At 38.4% G+C, this 12347-nt stretch overlaps 1 long non-coding RNA gene across 1 annotated transcript in view; it reads right to left on the bottom strand.

Moving 5' to 3' along the window:
• LOC137629721 (uncharacterized) overlaps positions 1-519 on the bottom strand; it is a 133575-nt gene extending 133056 nt beyond the window's left edge. The window contains exon 1 of the long non-coding RNA XR_011041592.1: positions 1-519. This exon is cut by the window's left edge and continues 228 nt beyond it. This is a non-coding gene — a long non-coding RNA (uncharacterized lncRNA).
• Positions 520-12347: the final 11828 nt, after the last annotated feature.

Here is a 12347-nt window from a genome sequence, read left to right as displayed (position 1 = left end):
CATTCTCCGGGTGCAATTGTACGTGAATGAGTGAATTTAAATTGCAATTCAATGGGTACAATACTGTTTGCAATAATAGTCTCATTCTTTTGGACTCAGTCACCTGACAGTCCTCCTTAACCAATCCGTTTTTTATCATAATTACATATCCTGTCAGCCTTATGAATAGGATAACTAAATAGACAATATCACTAAAGAGAACCTCCGTAATAAGAAAATCTCCAGGCTGCATCTTGTTCGTGGGGGATGACTTGGGCGAGAGCAGTCTGAATAATTCTCCTGTCCTGTAGATGGTATCACGGAAACTAAGAATGACATCTAAATATGATTTGCACCGTACGCAATGATACAGCTCCTGCAAACTTACGAGGGCAAGGAAGACATTCTGATTGTGTACGCCACAATCTTCAGAAAACGTCCGTCATTACTTGTAACCCACATCGGTTTCATTTGGGGGTCATGCTCTCCAACTATCAAGATATACAATCTATGACCATGACAATAAATCAGTAATGTTAATGTTTTCATGTCATATATTGGTACCAGTACACGAGCTTTAGGCCTATAAGCAGTAAGGAGTTTAATCAGGTCTATGAAATAAACACTCAGTATCATACCAAACTTGTTTTTTTAAACATTTTTTATTTTTATTATACCAACGTTCAACAACAAGTGTAATTAAGTCTAAAGGTTCGTCGGAAAATCATGTTCGGTATTGGTGATTTTGAAATTTATTCATAGTCGAAGAATAAAACCGGAAACTTTATCATATTAACTTCAATAAATCTTTATCGTCCCATAACTACAACGTCTTCTCAATTGAAAATAACTAATAAGTAGATTTAACTTTCGCATAATTATGAAGGTTATGAAAAACAAAACAACCACGTATGAAGAGCTAACTAATTGCTTACAACTAATGTTTTTTATTCTAAAAAAAAAAAATTAACTTGGTAAGCTATCAGTTAGTCATCGGTTTCGATGGACACTATAGTCTGAGTTTGATGTGTTGCCATTTGAAACCGTTAAATCACGAACGTTTTCCTCATTTTCTTTTTAATCATAGGAGAAAAACCATATTAGGCAGGATTCTGGAAGAAAATAACACTCAATAAACTATTAAACTGAAATAACACAAACAAAAATATTCAAGTTTTTACTCTAACGGAAAAAAACAAAAATTTTCAGGACGACATTACGAGCATGTTCACACTTTCCAACGGTTGCTGAATTTTCGGTGACGAAACGAAACATTAAAATAACACCAAATACTTTTGATTCAGAAGTTAAACTCAAATTTTACGCTTGTAGTAAAGCAATACTAACTGGTAGCTTATGGCAGGGTAAAAAATTTTACATTTCTATTGGGAGAGCTTGTATAATTCTTATTTTTAAACATCCTTGTTCGAGTGCCTGCAACAGATATTATCCCATTTTTATTCTTGCCCAAATATATCAACCAGTGACTCCCCAAGTCACTGATATTGCAAGTTTGCAAACAATCCGTGCGCAAACATTGCATACACGTCTTAAGAATAGCAAAATCTAACACACTTTGTGTAAATTGAAATAAATTATGAAGTACTAGAATGTATTCCTTTAAAATAATAGCTCCATGGGTGAATTCATCTATTTTTTTAATGAATTTCCGTTTGAAAGGCTCTCCATTAAGAAGGTTTGATAAATATCCCACTTTTCTACTGTAATTTCCAATTTTCATTTTTTTTTCATTAACATTGATTTTAATTAAGAAAAAGCCAGTAAAATCAAGTGACGACTTTGAAAATCTCTTGCATTTTGTTCGTGCCATAGCTTGTATAGGCCTAGGCAAAGTTACTGCGTGTAGACATAGCCTAAGTTACTGCGTGTCTCTTCAATAGTTTATCGTAATTTTCCTGTATGTCTATTCTTCAAACACCAATAATAAGACTTTTACACTTCCGAGAAGCATCACAACAAACACAATGGTACGAGGCCTATCACCAACACTACAAGTAGGCCTATACTAACAACGCTTTACATGTTCACCATTACTCACCAATGCACCATTATGTTACCATTATGTTCACGGTCACTATCACTCGAATCACAACCTACAGGCACAAACTTCAGATCGTCGGCATAATTTTTAAAGGTTCGTATCAAATGGCGATCACAATCATACAGCCATATTGAAACAGTTCATTCTACGATGAAAACGAATCTACGAAAACGTCAAAAACTTCAGGAGCACAAATATCAAGATGTCTCTGCTACCTCTAGAACATCTTCATCACTAAACGCCATGTTTCTATTATATATTAAGCACTGTGCATAACGATTATTACCGAATAACCACAAAAATAAGCGAGTGTAAGAATTCAAACCACGCGGGAAGAGCACTTAGTGCTGCACTGAGGTGCGGTGATTGGCTGGGACACAACGCTACCAGGGTTGCCAGTTTGGCCTTTTTTCAGGCCAAAAAAAATCAAATTTGGCTTTAACTTTTCTAAATTGGTTGGCCTTTAGTTATAGGAAATAAGGCGGGCCCTAAGTACTGTATATTTGGCCTTTTTCTACTAATGGGTTGGCCTTTTAAAGTTTCTGTTGATTAGATTTTGGCCTTTTCTCATTTAGAAAACCTGGCAACACTGAACACTACCCCTTCCAACACTAGCCCCGCCCCATATGGTACATCCCCCGAGTACGATCTTTGAACGGACGAGAATTATACACAAACTATATCATGAAACCCCTTACAACTATGCATTATTTTCCTAAATTCTTATCACGTAATACCATTCCTTCTTCCATTTTATTAATGGGTAAAACTACCATCCACAATAGGGAGAAAACATTAGTTCAATTCTTGATGCTTGCAGTAAGAAACCACCGTACTAAGTTACGACAGATGGAAACCACAGAAACGCACTGCAGGGCTTAAAATATGTTTCTTGTATATATTCTTAGGTCTTAAGAGTATCGCTAGCGCATTTCACGTTAATTGTCAAATCCACATAATCGAAGCACTTAGAACACAAGTCTTCAGTTTCTTGTTGCAAACCTAAACATCTTCAGTCTTTTGGATATCTAGGGTAAATTATTCACACCGATTAAATGTTTAGAATCAATCTTTATACATATGACAGATATGATTTTAATTATTTCCAGACTAGGATTATACTTGAGAATATCCCAACAGGAAGTTTAAAGCATATTGGATAATTCATACCACATATCTTTTTTATTTTTTTTCACATTAATGAGTCATCATTGATTGTTTTTCTGACAAAAACATTTATTAGAATTTTTGTAAAAAAAAAAAAAAAAACTTACATCTCTACTATACAGTGAGTATTTTAAGACTGTTCTTAATTGGTAGTGAGAGAAAATGATACCTACAGCTTTTGTTCTGCAAGTAAGATTACTTATCACATCCGTGTTGTATTATTTCATCGTCATCATCTACGGATTGATTGATTGATTGATTGAAAGTTTTCTGGCATGTAGGTGATTTTCATGTTCAAGTTGTAAAAGTAATTTTCTTAAAGTCGATGCTTACAGTTATATCGATGGGCATTTGAAGATTCATTCGAGATGCTTATCGTCTGTGTGACCCGAATAGTGATAGTTCAAGTAGGCCTACTTCTCTTCCCGGTAAGAAATCACCGTAGGGAAGGGAGTTTAGTGCCGCTAGAGTTCATGCAGTGAACTCTAGGCATGACTTTACGTTGTTGTTCCCCCGCCCCACATTTTTTTTTCTTTTTTGTAGTGTTCTTTCTGTCCCCAGCTATACTTTCTTTATATGCTTCTACTTTGTCTTGGTTCTTGCTCCCTTTCATCTTGCTACCCAACCTCTACTAACTTTTACCTCTTATTTTAATTCTAGGCCTATGTACCAGGTTCCTTGAGCGCAGAATGGCCTCACGTGCCTAAACGCTGACTTATATAGACTAAATTCACAAATCCAATCCCTTAAGTAATAAAATCATTTATTCCAGTTTCTGCTAACATTTTTCTGGGATGTTTAAACAGGAAACATTGCGTTAAACTAAGGGCGAAGCAGCAGTTTGGAAAAGTTTCACTGTGAAATTTTCCACTTCTGACTCGATAAGTGCTGCAATTTATTCTATTTCAATGTTGCAATTTATTCTATTTCCATGTAATGAGTAATCACTCCTTTTATCCTTAGAGCCACTTCAAACAATTTCCCATTCTATTTTAACGTAAGTCAGACGATGCCTTCGTTAAACCTACGCATTCGTTTCAAGAAATCTTTCTTCTTTTTTCGTTTTTACTTTAGATCCCGAATGGAACTCACTTTTTTTATCTAGACAGTGAACAAACCTACCCGGAAGTTTATTTCGATTTATTTGAAAATACATAAATTACTCCTTAAAAACAGAGAATAGATTATGGCACGTAATAGGTATTCATTGTCAATTAAATCTAAATGGGCTTATTACTGTACATCGTCCTAATTATAAAATCTTCAACATTTATGTGCTGAATTTGTTCTTTAAGCAGTAAAAAAATAATGTTTTTAAGTACATCTGCAGAAAGAACTACTACAATCCAAAAGCTCTCAGGTAACCTCTCATATTAGCCCAGCGGCATAGTAAGAAATATGAAACCAATTGTTCAAATTGTTCTAAAAGCACCAAAATTGGCACACATGTGGATTAATACATTCTGAACAATTTTGGATATGGAGGCATTCAAGATTCTCCCCGTAGCACATTTGGCGGCCATTTTTCAAAATGGCCGCTATTTACCGTTAGCGTCATTGAATATGTACCATAATTTGTCTTTTTGTGGATGCTAAAGGTGATAAGTGTGCTAGAGGTGATAAGTATTGTACAATTACACATACTTCTGTGCTTACCAAATAATTTGGCAACCATTTCACAAGAAAATGAATTTTACTTTGCAGCGGCAGCGTTGGTGGCAGTGACGGCGGCTGCAGTAATAGTATAGTGTTGATAGTCATGGTGCTTGTAGTAGTAACTTGTGGTAACATGGTGGTGTTTTGTGTCTTTGCAGGTGAGGCAGCAGCAGCACCACCTGACATCAGAGACGCGTTGTTCCAGACTGCAGCCATGGCAAAGAAGTTCCAACTGGTCGATACTTTTGAGCAACGTACTCCCACAACACCTCCTGAGACAAACTGGAAGCTGTGTCTTGTATGTCAAGAGGAGACAACAGAGTCACTTGTCTGCCCAGTACTGTCTAAACGCCGAGACCCTGGGAGTGGATACACGACAATGGTTGCAAACTTGGTCAAATTTGATGAACTCTGAGAACTGCCAAGAACTGTTCAGTTACAGAGACTAGATGAAGGACAAGGTGTTGAGGCGACAATGGTTGCCCACCAGGCCAAGTGGCATAAAACATGTATGCTCAAATACAATAACACAATGCTACGAAGAGCAGAGAAGAGACGCATCGCAAGCAGCTCAGCATTTGATAGTACTGACAATGTCCAGGCCAAGCGCGCCAGAACACACTCTTCAGAAGCCACTACCAGCGGCACCTCCTGCTTTTTCTGTGGAAAGTCTGGCACAGAGACCCTACATGAAGTAACAACCTTCCAGGTGGACACACGCGTACGGAAGTGTGCAGCGCAAGTTGGGGACAATGAACTCATAGCCAGGCTCAGCATGGGTGATATGGTGGCTCTGGAGGCCAAGTACCATTCCAAGTGTTTGTTGGCTCTTTACTATCGTGCAAAGACCACTGTAGAAGCCGAGCAGAAAACTGACCATGAAGGTGTAATGTCAAGAATCGTACTGGCTGAACTGGTCCTGTATATCGAGGAAACCCACCTAGAAGAGGGCACCACCCCAGTCTTCAGACTCGCAGAACTTGTAAAGCTATACACAACAAGAATGGAACAGCTCGGGGTTGTTTTGTGCCAGAAAGTTAATAGCACAAGGCTGAAAGAGCGCCTGTTAGCCCAGATACCAGGCCTGAGATCCCACAGCAAAGGCCGAGATGTTTTACTAGCGTTTGATGAAGACATTGGTGAAGCGCTAGGCAAAGCCTGCGAGCAAGACTGTGACACTGAGGCAGTTCACCTTGCGCGTGCTGCACAGATAGTTCGTCGATATATGTTTGAAGACACTTACCAATTCCGTGGATCATTCCCGGGCGGCTGTCAGGAGGACTCTGTGCCAAACGTACTAGTTGCAATGGTAAATATGGTGCTGGATGGCCCCACCATCAAGAATCAAAGCCATTCCTCTTCAACACAAGCAGCTCTTTCCATTGCGCAGCTTCTCAAGTTCAACAGTGTCAAGCAAAGTCGGAAGCAGGGAGCAACCAAGACACAGGAGTCCTCGATGGAGCAGTAATCGTACAGATGTTGAAGCCGGGTACTGCCAACACGTTCGAGGAATATGCACAGCAAGTGTTCATCCCATACGTTGTACAACGTTTCCAACATGTATCACGTCTTGACCTTGTGTGGGACAGCTACAGAGCAGATTCCCTGAAGGCATCAACCAGAGAACAGCGTGGAAAGGGAGTACGTCGGCGTGTTGTCGACTCAGCAGTCATACCAGGAAATTGGCAAAGTTTCCTGCGAGTTGATAGCAACAAAGTGGAGCTCTTCAGCTACCTCTCCACCATGCTTGCAGAGTCCTTTCAAGAAGAAGGCAAGGAACTGGTCGTCACTGATGGGGAGCAGGTGATCTGTGTTCCACAGCAAGAGGATGTCAACTCACTCGCACCATGCAACCAAGAAGAGGCAGACACCCGCATGATGCTACATGTAGCACATGCTGCACAACATGGTCACCACCAGATACAGGTTCGAACAGTAGACAGTGACGTCGTGGTCCTAGCAGTGATGGTAGTCCAGAAACTACCAGCTGGAGACGAACTCTGGGTAGCCTTTGGGACAGGCAAGAACTACCGCTACATTGCAGCCCATGAAATAGCTTCCTCCCTTGGTCCAGAGAAGGCATGTGCTCTTCCAATGTTTCATGCCATCACAGGGTGTGATACTGTGTCAGCCTTCGTCGGACATGGGAAGAAATCTGCCTGGGCAACATGGAACACGCTGCCAGAACTCACTGATGCCCTGCTGAGTCTGGCAAATGCACCCACAAGCATCCAAGAGGATACAATGCATGTCATCGAGAGGTTTGTCATACTCCTGTATGACCGCACAAGCAAATGCAAGGACGTCAACAAGGCGAGAAAGCAGCTCTTTGCAAAGACGAACTCTGTTCAGAACATCCCGCCAACCTACGCTGCTCTGGAGCAGCATGTGAAGAGATCTGCCCTTCAGGGTGGTCATGTCTGGGGCCAGGCATTGGTACCAACGCCCGTGCTCCCTCCACCAACAGACTGGGGCTGGCATCGGAGTGATGATGGGCTCTACACACCACTCTGGACCACACTCCCTGAGGCATCCAAGGCCTGCTATGAGCTGGTGTCTTGCGGATGCAAGAAAGGCTGCAAAAACCGCTGCAAGTGCAAGAACGCTTCACTGCAATGCACTGGTCTATGTTTCTGTGAAGGCGAATGCCAGTAGATTGGGACAGAAAACTTGCTAACCAACATTATGATCTGTAGACATTCATAATTCTGGTGACCAGATTTGAAAAGTTCGGAATCATAATTAACATAGTGTGGCAAAATCTACGTTATTGTATTACATGTATGTACTGCAGGATTACACAAGTACTGTGCCTAGAGACTGGGCTTTTGGTCGACTATATAACTACAATCTGACCATACTGTAAACTTCCCGTACTCTGTGTATTATTTTGACTAGCAATTTTGCCAGCAATTTGAAATAAAAAAGCAACTTGAGCAATTAAAGTGTGTTCCTGAAATCAGGTACTGGTTATTAGAGGTATTATGTCATTGAGTATTGAAATCTTCATCAAATGTCCACTTTTTCCACAAAATGGCGGCCAGTTTGGGGGCCATTTTTGAGAAGATTCATCTAAATATCTGTTAAACATTTATTGATGTTAATTCTGATGTAAAAAAAGGGAATTTTGGCCCATCTAGCACCAAACTAACGACACATAATGAAGTCTATGTAATGACGCTAATGTTAAATGGCGGCCATTTTGAACAATGGCCGCCATATCTTCCTAAGGGCTAATCTTGAATGCCTCCATATCCAAAAATGTTTAGAATATATTAATCTACATGTGTGCCAATTTTGGTGCTTTTAGACCAATTTGAACAATTGGTCTGCTATGCCGCTGTACTATATGAATTTGAAAAGATCTGATAATTAGACTTGGTCTCCCTTATATTTCATTCCTTGTTATCCAAGTGATTGGTAAGTAGACCATGTTAAAATTAAATAGACATGCCCTTTTTACACGTTTTCAATTGTTAATCGTTATATTAAAAACCTCTGAGTTTAGAGGGATGATTAATGCTTGAAATAATTAGTTAGCCAACTGTTATCAAAACTCTCCTCCATATCTGGAATTGCTAGCCAGTTGCTGCTTTTGATAATCATGGGTATAAATGTGTTCTGCCTAAGAATAATTAGTGATTTACTGCATGCAATCACCATCTTTTACACATTTTATATAACATACATTTTTTTCCAAGTGCTATTTTGATGACACTATCATTGACTAGGCCTATCCTTGCTATTGGATTGATTTTGGTAACTAAAGATAATCTTTCCTAATTCTTCTATGTGACTGTTTTCTGTGTTTTATTCTAGAGTCTAGACTAGACTGATTTGCATTCCACCTGAATCGTCTCGAGAAATTTCTGCTAAAAAAAAAATTCAGTTACTGATCTCATCAGGTTTTAGTTTTCAAGCAAGGAAAAAACTCTGGAACAACTTAGTGGAATAGTCGAAGAATAGTTGTACACTAACGAAAACGTCCCTGGCTTGCAATCTGTTGGATGGGAGTTGCAGACCAACTCAAGCTCGATAGTAGTATTGCTGTTACCGGATTGGTAACGCCTTTGTCTGGTGTTCGCCAAACAGGGGTTCGAGTCCCGCTCAGATTCGTTGATTCCTTTATTGGCTGCAACCTCACCATCCTTATGAGCAAAGGGAGAGGGTGGTTTTGAGGAGCCCATAGGTTTAGTCATTGCGTGGCCCTAGCTTGGGTGGAGAGGGGCCTTGGACGCTGGTCATTATATGTACAGTCTCTAGGGCATTGTCCAGCTCGCTAGGGTAATGTCCCTGTCCCTTGCTTCTGCCATTCACGAGTGTCCTTTAACCACACACCTCTAAACATTGTGAACTAGGGATAAGACTTTGAGTGAGCTTATAAGACTACCTGCTGAGTCATCAGCAGCCATTGGTCTTAGTTGGATGCGTTATTCATAACGTATATATGGTCAGCCTCTAGGGCATTTTCTTTCCCTTACCTCTGTCATTCATGACTAGTCTTTAAACCTTTAAACTTTATGTTTCAATAAACATAAAGGTACGAACGGAGCTACACTGCTCCTCTGGGGCACTTTCCATTAACAATAATTTCATTTGTCACCTTACGTTGATATCTTCAATTGTATTATTTCTTAGTGTTAGTAAGTGTATCAGGTCTCAAATTAATTGAAAATGTAGATATGACTCTTTTACATTAACTAATGCTAGTAATCAATTAAGTAACCACCTAGGGGAGGCAAAGTTAAGAATCAGTTGGAACACCACAACAACTCCCAAATAATAAAAGGAACCTAGGATACTCCATCATCATTGGGCGGGGAAAGACGGGAATGGGTTAATTTAGAGTTGTATATTACTTTAGGTTACCTTACTTATAATGAACTCCATTTTTGTTACTGTAGTGACGTCTTCATTACGTCATTTCTACGGCCGTTTGACCGTTGAATTTCAAATCAGTGTCACTGTGTCTTACTCAGACATCTAGAAAATACATCTCTGTTCAAGCACTCGTGTTTTCATAATCCTTTTTTTAACGAATTCATTCTTACAGAGAATAACTGAAATAATTAAGAAATTTGAAGATATTTCAGTTAAATCCATACCCATTTCAAAAACCCACCAAGCTTAGCTGGATAAAGGGATACGTCCTAATCCAATTTGATTAACAATTGCCATTTCACTAACACCCTCGCCCCTTAACTTCTAGCAAGTGAACATCTTCAATTTTCCCTTTTAACTTTTATAAGGATATCTTTGTTTTTATTGTTTTAAATCGAATTTCCTTTAATTCTTTATTTATAACATGTGATATCCGCGTCAATGACCTTAGATGAAAGGATGCCAGAAAACTCAAAATTTATCAAATTTTAAAACATTCTCTAGGGGAGAATGTTAAAATCCCCCCCCTCTCTCTCTCTCTCTCTCTCTCTCTCTCTCTCTCTCTCTCTCTCTCTCTCTCTCTCTCTCTCTCTCTCTCTCTCTGCGTCAATGACCTTAGATGTCAGGATGCCAGAAAACTTTCAATCAATCTCTCTCTCTCTCTCTCTCTCTCTCTCTCTCTCTCTCTCTCTCTCTCTCTCTCTCTCTCTCTCTCTCTCTCTCAATATTAAACCCAGTTCTTCTTCTGAATATGATAAAGACATGTAAAAATGGTTGCATCGTGAAAATCTAAAGTGACGACCCAATTGTTGTCACAGGCCACTGACCAAATTCCTTTAGACTTCACATAAAACCAACAGTTTAAAGTATATCTTTAACAAATTATGAATGAAAATAAATCTCTTTTGTCTAAAACTACAAAGGAAAATCAAAATAAGTCTAACTTAACAACAATTTATTGCAAAAATCAACTTAATAACTATTTACAACGATATGAAAATAATTAACAGTAGAAGTAGGGTATATTGGAAACAAAAAACAAGGGAGTTTGAATGACCCCATCTTTTTTTTGTAACGGAAAGGAAAAGGGGAGTAACCTTTGACCTGACGCTGAGGTCAGAGCAACTTAGCAAGCTCTATCACTTATGGAATAAATACGGCATGAATAAATACATACAAAGATAACAATAATAGAGATAATTAAACATGATTACAGATTACTGCTGGAGTCTAATTGTTCCTACGAGTTTCACAGAAGTCTTATGTTTAGTTTTTGAACCTATGAAGTTGATGTTCGTGCTTTTCTTTTTGTTTATGAATTGGTATAAAAATATTATTCTTCTAATAACTAAAAATACTATTTAAAAAACTGCCATTATACCTTGGTGTTCGAAAATCTAATTCATAAACGTAAACAAATAGATTTCTAAATAATTAAAAAAGCTTAATTTGAGTAGTACTGATAAATAAATTAGGCCAAGGGGAAACTGTTATCGCTAAATTTAAAAAGGAAATAGCTGTCGTGAAGCTAATATGATAACCTACAGCATCTACTGCTCACATTACAACAACAATGATACAAAACAAATAAACAGTGTGAGTTGTCTTTGGTCAAAGTGTCATGGAAAAGAAAGACAGTAGAAGAGGAAACGAAATATGTCAACCCGTTTTGAATTCAGGATAAATTGGTCCTTCAGGCATTTGTTTGAAAAAAAAAAAAAAAGGAGTTTTAGTAGTTTCAAATCTCTTTTTTTAAGTCAGCTGATAGCTGTGAAAGAGGACAAAAGTTGCTGGCACTTTCTGATGAATTTTGACTGACTGGGACCGCGTGAATCTTGATTGACTGCTAATAAGTTTTACAACAAAGACTTTTTTTTTCATCATTTACAATGATCCTTTGCAAACAGGAATCTTGACTATTAAGCGATAAACTAATTTTCTTTTTGTTTTTTACAATTCAACTTCCAGTACCATGGAAGAGGGTAGACTTGCCAAACTCAAATCAAAATAATAAAAATCACTATGATTATGGCCAAATAAAGAAAAAAAATGAATTGGGTAGTCTTGTGTCACGTTGTCGGCTATGTTTTTTTTTCTAGAGTATACTTCTCAATGAGTCCATTGCTCTACTGATTATACTTTGATCATGCAAACTTCATAAACTCACAACGTATACGTGGAAGCATCATTTGCTTGCACAACTAAACACAGAAGAGAGAATAATAAGCAGTAAACGAAGGCAACTTGGAAGACAAGGAGACGCAGAGGGAAGTCTTGCTTGATATTCCCCCTGGCGGGTGAAATGTGGTTTGTTTATAAAAATGGCATTGGACGATTAATTCTAGGACGTTTGGAGTTCTTCACTCGTTCATTCATATTTCTCGCCGTATCTGCTGTATTCCTTATACGCTCCTTTATCACTAAACTTGAGGTTAACATTACTGAAAAGAAACGTAGAAGAATTCTGGTAAGTATGGTGACGAACATTATTTACATGATGTTAGATATCTTGTTGTATTGTTTACTTATTTCTTTAAATTCGTTAGTAATATAATTTATTATGAATTATTATGATTAGCAAAAAAATTATAGGTATGCATTA

The sequence above is a fragment of the Palaemon carinicauda genome, chromosome 37, assembly GCF_036898095.1.
Source record: "Palaemon carinicauda isolate YSFRI2023 chromosome 37, ASM3689809v2, whole genome shotgun sequence".
Taxonomy (NCBI): domain Eukaryota; kingdom Metazoa; phylum Arthropoda; class Malacostraca; order Decapoda; family Palaemonidae; genus Palaemon; species Palaemon carinicauda.
Note: the sequence above shows the minus strand (reverse complement) of the source record. Positions and strands in the feature narration are given on the sequence as shown.